Source organism: Sus scrofa, chromosome 3 (genome assembly GCF_000003025.6).
Source record: "Sus scrofa isolate TJ Tabasco breed Duroc chromosome 3, Sscrofa11.1, whole genome shotgun sequence".
Lineage (NCBI taxonomy): Eukaryota > Metazoa > Chordata > Mammalia > Artiodactyla > Suidae > Sus > Sus scrofa.
This window is the reverse complement of record NC_010445.4, coordinates 96,213,490-96,222,112: the sequence shown is the minus strand read 5'-3', so window position 1 is coordinate 96,222,112 and position 8,623 is coordinate 96,213,490.

The window sequence follows — 8,623 nt, the reverse complement described above, 5'->3', positions numbered from 1 at the left end:
CATCATGGCTCAGTGGTTAACGAATCCGACTAGGAACCATGAGGTTGTGGGTTCAATCCCTGGCCTTGCTCAGTGGGTTAAGGATCTGGCATTGCTGTGAGCTGTGGTGTAGGTCGCAGATGTGGCTCGGATCCCAAGTTGCTGTGGCTGTGGCATAGGCCAGTGGCTACAGCTCCGATTGGATCCCTAGCCTGGGAACCTCCATATGCTGCAGGAAGCAGCCCTAGAAAAGGCAAAAAGACCAAAAAAAAAAAAAAAAAAGGCCATTCTGTTAATCAATATCCTATAGGTAAGAATTTCAGCAATTTCCTGATTGATCTGTCAGCCCGTTTCTCTCCAAGTGTGTCTAAGCTCATCATAGCATTTTATATTCCTTGCTGAAGTCTTGCATCTCCCAAATGTTAGTCAGGTAACTGCCCCTAGAAGTCCATGAAGTCAAACCTGCTGATACATAGTAAACAATGTTCTCTTTCCAGAAGGCTTAAAAACCATTACCATTATAATAAGGATTGATGCCAGGGCCTTTCCTGGGATCAATATCAAGTTGTCGCCATCTTTTACCTCTTCCAAACATTAGAACAGTGTTTGCTCTTTTTGGTGTTGTGGCCAGTACCCGCTGTACACTTTGGTATAACTGCAGTGGGCCACCCAGAAATATTCTTAGTTTTCAGTATCATTTTCTTGTTTTCCATTAGCATAAAGTAGGAAATACTTTATCGCTTGTGTATAATTCAACTTCATTGACGTTTTCATTTTGACCGTCTTCCTATAGGTTCTTGCAACTTTAGGTGTTTATTTTTGTTTATGGTGTTTCTTGCATCATTTTTGTGTGTTTTGGAATGCTGAACTTGTGACAAATGTAGACTGGTGGTTTCTTGTTTTTGATTTGTTGTTGTTGTGTTATTCTTTTAAGGTACATCTCCCTTTTTATTCAGGATGTGTGTGATTCTTCAATTTTAAAAGTATTTTAAAGAATAACCCTGGTGTTCCCATCGTGGCGCAGTGGTTAACGAATCTGACTAAGAACCATGAGGTTGTGGGTTCGATCCCTACCCTTGCTCAGTGGGTTAAGGATCCAGCGTTGCTGTGAGCTGTGGTGTAAGTTGCAGACGCGGCTCAGATCCCGCGTTGCTGTGGCTCTGGCATAGGCTGGTGGCTACAGCTCCAATTCGACCCCTAGCCTGGGAACCTCCACATGCCGCAGGAGCGGCCCAAGAAATGGCAAAAGAAGACAAACAACAACAACGACAAAAATAACCCTGACACGTTTTTTAAAAATCAAAACTACAACCTGGTCTACAGCCTGAGGCCAAGTGCAGCCGCGTGTGGACTGGACAGAACAGAATAGTGGTACATCCAAAGGATGTTACCCACGTCACAGACTTTGGGCACTTCCCAGCAAGTGGCAGGAAGGCGTTCTTGCCAGTGACATTAGTATAGTTACATAGCACAAATATCTGTCCAGTGAAAGGAGGGTGACTCAAGAAATGAGTCCTTTTTGGAGGTTTATTTTTATTTACTTTTTTTTTTTTTTTGGTCTTTTTGTCTTTTTAGGGCCACACCCCCAGCATATGGAGGTTTCCAGGCTAGGGGTCCAGTCGGAGCTGTAGCCACCAGCCTACAGCCTGGCCACAACTACGCCAGATCCGAGCCACGTCTGTGACCTACACCACAGCTCACAGCAATGTCGGATCCTTAACCCACTGAGCAAGGCCAGGATCTAACCTGCATCCTCATGGATGCTAGTTGCGTTCGCTAACCGCTGAGCCATGATGGGAACTCCCAGAGAGTTTTTAATTTACCAAAGATGCCCCTCAGGCCAACAGCAGCCCTGGAGTCTCACATTTGTTCTAGGAAAGGATGTTGCTTCTCTCTTTTACATTCTTCCCTGCCTGTGTCACATCCTCTTTCCCTTAAAAAATGCGACGAGGTAGCCCTGTAGGAGTGTGGCAGATGAACTGAGTAGCATATAGATGCTTTCTAGCCTTGAGTTCAGGCTTCGTGGAAGAGTCTCTCCGTGATTCACTCTGGGTGCCCTTTTATCGCTTGTTTTCTTGCCTTTCTTGGTCCCAGGGCTCCCTAATGGCAAGTGTGAAAGAATGGAAAGGAAAAAAATGCCCCAGATACAGACAGCTCTATACATTTCTGCAGATATGTGAACTATATATAATGTATGTGTAGACAGTATATTTCTCAGCACACACTTCTGTATACATGCAGTACTTCAATAAACATGTGTTTTTAAAAAAGAACCTTGACTGATGCAGTAAACTTCCTCTATGTTTACTTTTATTAATAGGAAGGGGGGTCTTTTTGTTAACAGAACCCTTGAAAATAGTTGAATAGATACGGTGGGTGTACTTTAGATACTGTGAACTGAAATATAGATTATGTGTTTTGTGAAAAATTCACTTTTAGAGAAGTGGAAGGAACCTTAAAAAAATAGGCAGCATTTTAGTCAGGATGAGCTAAACTGCTCTAACACAGAACAAGATATATAATGGTTGGAAAAATAGAACTTTATTTCTTGCTCATGTATAGACTATGGTTAGTGTTCCAGGTAAGTGTGGTTCTTTCTTCTATATAATGATTCAAGTCTGAGACTTTATCCATCTTGTGGCTACATCATCATCTGGAGTCTTGGTGTTATCTTTATCCAACCAGCAAAAGGGGGAATTGAGCAGGAAGAAGGTACCCCTGCTTCTTAAAATTCTCACTAAACTTAAGGGATGTCAAAGTCATACAAGGCATGTTTTCTAACCACAGTGGAATTAACCTAAACATCAATAACAGAAAGATAAGAACAGCACACATGGAGTTCCCGCTGTGGTGCGGTGGGTTAGGAATCTGACTATGGAATTCCTGTTGTGGCTCAGCTGATTAAGAATCCGACCAGTATCCATGAGGATGCAGGCTTCATTCAGTGTGTTAAGGATCCAGTGTTGCTGTGAGCTGTGGCTTAGGTTGTAGACTCAGCTCAGATCTGGCAGCTGCAGCTCTGATTGGACCCCTAGCCTGGGAACTTCCATGCCACAGGTACAGCCCTAAAAAGTAAAAAAAAAAAAAAAAAAAAAAAAAATCTGACTACGGTGGGTTGGGTTGCTGGTGAGCTGTAGGTTTGATCCCTGGCCCAGGAACTTCCATGAGCCATGGTTGTGGCCGTAAATTGGAAAACACACATATACTCTTAAGTAATCCATGTTCTAAAGAAGCAGTTATAATTAGGAAATATCTTGACCAGAATGAAAATGAGTATCACACCATATCAACATTTGTGGGCTGCATCTATTCCCATATCTCATGTCACACAAAAATTCACTTGAGTTCCCACTGTGGCACAATGGAATCAGTGGTGTCTCTGGAGTGCTAGAACGCAGTTTCCACCCCTGGCCTAGCACCATGGGTTAAGGATCTGGTGTCACGGCGGCTTCCACCTAGATCGCAACTGCAGCTCAGATCTGATCCCTTGCCTGGGAACTCCATATGTCTTAGGACATCCAAAAAGAAAAGGAAAAAAAAATGAATAACAGACTTAACTCAGAACTAAAACTCAAACTTCTAGATGAAAACACTGGAGGAACTTGGGTTAGGCAAAGCTCAGGTAAGAATAATGTCTATTCTACTGGAGAGAGACGTTGTTAAGAACATGGCCCTAGGCTAAACCTCTGATTAAGTTCTAGTATTTTATAGTAGATAAATTTTAAAAATAGGTATTTTATATATATGTATGTATATATTTTATGTATATGGGGTCTTTTTTGCTTTTTTTGTGTGTGCTGCACCTGTGGCATTTGGAAGTTCCCAGGCTAGAGGTCCAATCAGATACAGCTGCCGGCTTACACCACAGCCACAGCAACGCTGGATCCAAGCCACATCTGCAACCTACACCACAGCTCATGGCAAAACCAAGATCCTTAACCCACCAAGCGAGGCCAGAGATCAGACCCGCATCCTCATGGATACTAGTCGGATTCATTTCTGCTGCTCCACAACAGGAACTCCCAAAGATATATTTTTTAAAGTTTGATTTTTTAAAAATAGGTAAAATATTGAAAAACAGCATTTACCAAGGAAGACATATAAATGGCAAATAAGCACCAGTGCTCCAAGTTATTAGTCATGAAGAAAGTACAAATTGTCATACCACCAGAATGACTATAATTACAAAGGCTGGCATTGCCAGTAGGGAGAATGTGGAGCAAATGGAACCCTGGCACATTGCTCAGGGGACAGTAAAAGTCCAACCACTTTGGAAAACAGTTTGGCAATTTCTTATAGACTTAAATATTATGCTAAGCTTATGACCCAGTAATTCTACTCCTCAGTATTTACCCAATAGAAATGAAAACATCTCTGCACAAACAGCTACATGAGTGTTCAGAAAAGCTTTATTATAGTCCAAAATTGGAAACACTGTTGAAAGGATAAACCACATCCATACAATGAATCCTAATTAGCAATAAAAGGAGATATTTATTCTTTTCTTATTATTTTTTGTCTTTTTAGGGCCACGCCCACAGCATACGGAAGTTCCCAGGCTAAGGGTCGAATCAGAGCTGCAGCTGCCAACCTATACCACAGCCACAGCAACGCCGGATCCAAGCTGTGTCTATGACAAACACCACAGCTCATGGCAAGGATGGATCCTTTAAACCACTGAGCGAGGCCAGGGCCCGAACCTGCATCCTCATGGATACTGGTCGGGTTTATTACAACTGAGCCATGACAGGAACTCCCAGGAAAACAAAAGAGCTATTAAGTCATACAACAACACGGGTGAATGTCAAAAGCGTTCTGCTAAATGAAAGAAGAAAGACACAAAAACTACATACTCTATGATTTCATTTATCTGAAATTCAAGAAAAGGCAAAATTTAGTGACAGTAGCTTGGTTGTGGCCCCAGGGGCTGGGCGAGGGGTTGGACAACTCAGGGACGGGAGGGAACTTTGGGAAGTGATGGAGCAGTCCTGTATCGTGGTTGTGCTGGTGGTTAGATAGCTGTTTACACTTGTTGTAGCTCATCCATCATACACCTCAAAGTGGTAAGTATGTATTTTTTATTGTCCCATTAATCCGACTAAAAGAAAAAAATTTTTTAAAGAAAAAATGTTAATATAAATTTGGGCATATTGGTATTTGCTGTAACATTCTTTCAAATCTGTTTTATATTTAATTTTCATTTTAATATATTTCAAAAGATATGATCTTGAGGTCAAATTCGCAAGGGAAGAATTCTCCAAATTTTAGGCTCCATGTTGCTTTTCACATGGGCGCCTCTACGTGACCTGCTTAGGGTAAGTAGCACTAGGAATTTACTATTTATGTATGTATTTAGTAGTTAGATAGATATATGAATGTAGTTATTAGTAATGGTTTTCTTGAGCAACTGCTGGTATGATGGGTTGGATGAGGAGGAAGCTTTGCTAAGTAATCTATTTAGATAGACTGAATTATATATGATGTTGATAGATATAAATTCATCGAGGCTACTTTATTATATATTCCCATCTGCTACCCTCTCTCAACAATCAGGAAGATTTACTAATAAAACATAGCTTTAAAATTATGTAAGAGTAAATAAAATCTTGTTGAAATCCAGCTATAGATGATGCTCCTAGTTGATTTTCTCAAGAGCCACAGTTTGGTAACTTATTTACTTATTTATTTTAGGGCCGCTTCTGGGGCACATGGAGGTTCCCAGGCTAGGGGTCAAATTGAAGCTACAGCTGCTGGCTTACACCTCAGCCACAGCAACACAGCTTCTGAGCCATGTCTGCGACCTATACCATAGCTCATGGCATTGCTGGATCCTTTAACCTGCTGAGCGAGGCCAGGGATTGAACCTGTGTCCTCATGGACAGCAGTCAGATTTGTTACCACTGAGCCACCATGGGAACTCCTGGTAACCTTTTAGAACCATCTCTTTTGCACGGCATCCTCACTAATGCAGCATTCCCCAAAGCGGAAACAATTTCACTTACTTCTAATAAGGGTTAGAGTGCCTCCGTTTGAATCCTGACTTTCATTTTGATGTCTCTGCAAACTGAGGAAAGTGGATCCTACCTTTTTAAGCAAAGACTATTGCCTTTCTGGTACAAAGGTACATAGGCTTAGGGTGACATCCTTTGAGGCTTCTGTATTGATAACTTATTTTTATAATAATCCCTTAACATACGTAGTTATTGCTCTTTATTCTATAGGTCGGGGGTTGACAAACTTTGTAGAGGGCCAGAGAATAAATATTTTAGGCTTTGAGTCTCTGTCTCTCAACTCTTCTATTGTGGCAAGCAGCCACAGATATAAACACATGAAAGTGGATGTATTCCACTAAAGCTTAATTTACAAAAACAGGTATCGGGCTGGATTTGACCTGAGATAAAGTTTGCTGATCATGGCTGGAGATTAGAAACATTCCCCCAAAGCAAATTCCCTGCTTCTTGTGACAAAGTGTTCATATGCTCGAAAACCATACGTACTTCTAGGACGAGAAGATCGTGATCACGGCAGGGCTCAGGACATGATACCCTCAACTATGGAAGCTTGGCATGAGCTGAAGGTATTTGAGAACTAGCAGGTGCAGGAAGGGCTTTCTGACGTGACCCTGAAGCGGGTCGTAAACCTCTCGCGAGAGGAGGAAACCAGCCGCGTCTTAACCTCTGACGACAGCAGGGACTCGGAGGGAATGGCCGCGTTGCTACGTGTTCCCAGTTTCCTCCACGAACCTCGTATGTGAGGTAAGTCCTATCATGTCTTTCCACTCTTCGCATTTACCCCCCACATGCTCAGGCTTATCCGTTTCCTCGGGTTTTCATTTCCTTTCGAAGGCTCCCACGACACACAGAAAGCATGGAATGAATCTGTATGCTCTTTTCCTCTGAATCTTTTATTACGGACCATGAAAAAAAAAAGATAATTTTTTTTCTTCTATAAACAGAGTTCATTAGAAAGTCTCCATGTCAGAAAATCAGAGTATGCATCGTCTATGACTCTGATTTAACTGTGTACCAGCATTTCTAATTTCTAGAAAATAGGAAGATATTTGTTCAAGATAGCTCACAAAATATCTTATATAATTTGATTTTGACGTTGCTTGGTAAAGTGTGGTTTCGTTACAAATGTAAAATTCAGAGAGTAGGCTTTACTTTTGTTTCCCCTTCTATAAATTGTACTTTTTTACATTTAGCAAGTGACCAAAGATGACCATTCCTCTTGTTACAACATTTCAACAAATCAAATTCACTCTTGTTGGGCGTTCTCTGGTGGCCTAGTGGTTAAGGACCTGGTGTTGTCACTGCTGTGGCTCAGGTTTGATCCCTGACCCAGGATCTTCTGATGCCACAGGCACAGCCAGAAAGGCACATTCCTGTTGAAGATAAATTCCACAATTTTTCATTCGTGGTTGTAAGGAGTGGACAAGGACATAACTAATATCGATGACTAGAACTTATACAATTTGTAGTTTTCCCTATATTTGGATCATTCTTGTTTCATGAAGAATAATTTGAGAAGTTTCCTTTAGTTCTATAAAGGTAGTGAGTAGACTCCCTTTTCCTTATGCTTAACACTTTACAGAAATTGTTATTATTATAATGATAATGTTAACAACAGCAACTTTTGCCAACAACTTGGTCCTTCCTCTTCAAAGCCCCTTTTTTTTCTTTTTCTTTTTCTTTTTTTTTTTGGCCACCCTGAGGCATATGGAATTCTCCAGCCAGGGATCAGATCTGAGCTGGATCCTTAACCCACTTCACTGGGCCGGGATCAACCTGTGTCCCAGCATTCCAGAAACGCCACTGAAACCATTGTGCCCTAGCAGGAACGCCTGACCAACCTTTAGAAGAGGAACCTGTTACTGCTGGTAGGTAGTTTGTATATGCTATATAATTACATTTCAGATTTTTCATTTAATGGCATGTCACTTTAAAATAAATTTTAAAATTTTAATGTATTTTATTTCATCTTCATAATCACCATATGATGTAAGTGTAATAGATGAAAAAGCTGAGATTCAACCAAAGAGGTTGAATGAGTTACCCAAGACCGCAAAGCTTAGAACCTGCTCATCTGGGATTCCAACCCAGGTCTCTTTGGCCCCAGACAATCTCATTTCACCATAAGCGACCATGAAATTGTAACTCCACCTGAAAGAAGAGTGGAGAATGCTGGGCTATGCCGCTAAAGCAGGAGGCAAAGAGCAAGTTGCACAGTTTATCTGCATCTTAGTTTCCTCTAATCCCCTAAGTAGGAGGGGATTAGATCATCAATGATTCCCCCAAACCAGAACTTGAATCAAAGTCTACACTTGTCCATCACAAAATTATAAAAATAAGGTCCATTTAGTTTCCCATAAAACTGCAATATATTCTACTTAAAGAATTATCCTTTGGGAGCTCCTGCCAGGGCTCAATGAGATCAGCAGTGTCTTGAGAGCACTGGGAACCAGTTTCGATCCCTGGCCTGGCACAGTGGGTTAAGGATCTGGCATTGCTGCGGCTGCGGCTTCGTTTGAGGCTGCAGCTCCAATCTGATCCCTGGCCCGGGAGCTCCATGTGCCAAGGGGCGACCAAAACAACCAACCAACCAAACAACAACAAACAAAAAAACAACAAAGGAGTTCCTGTTG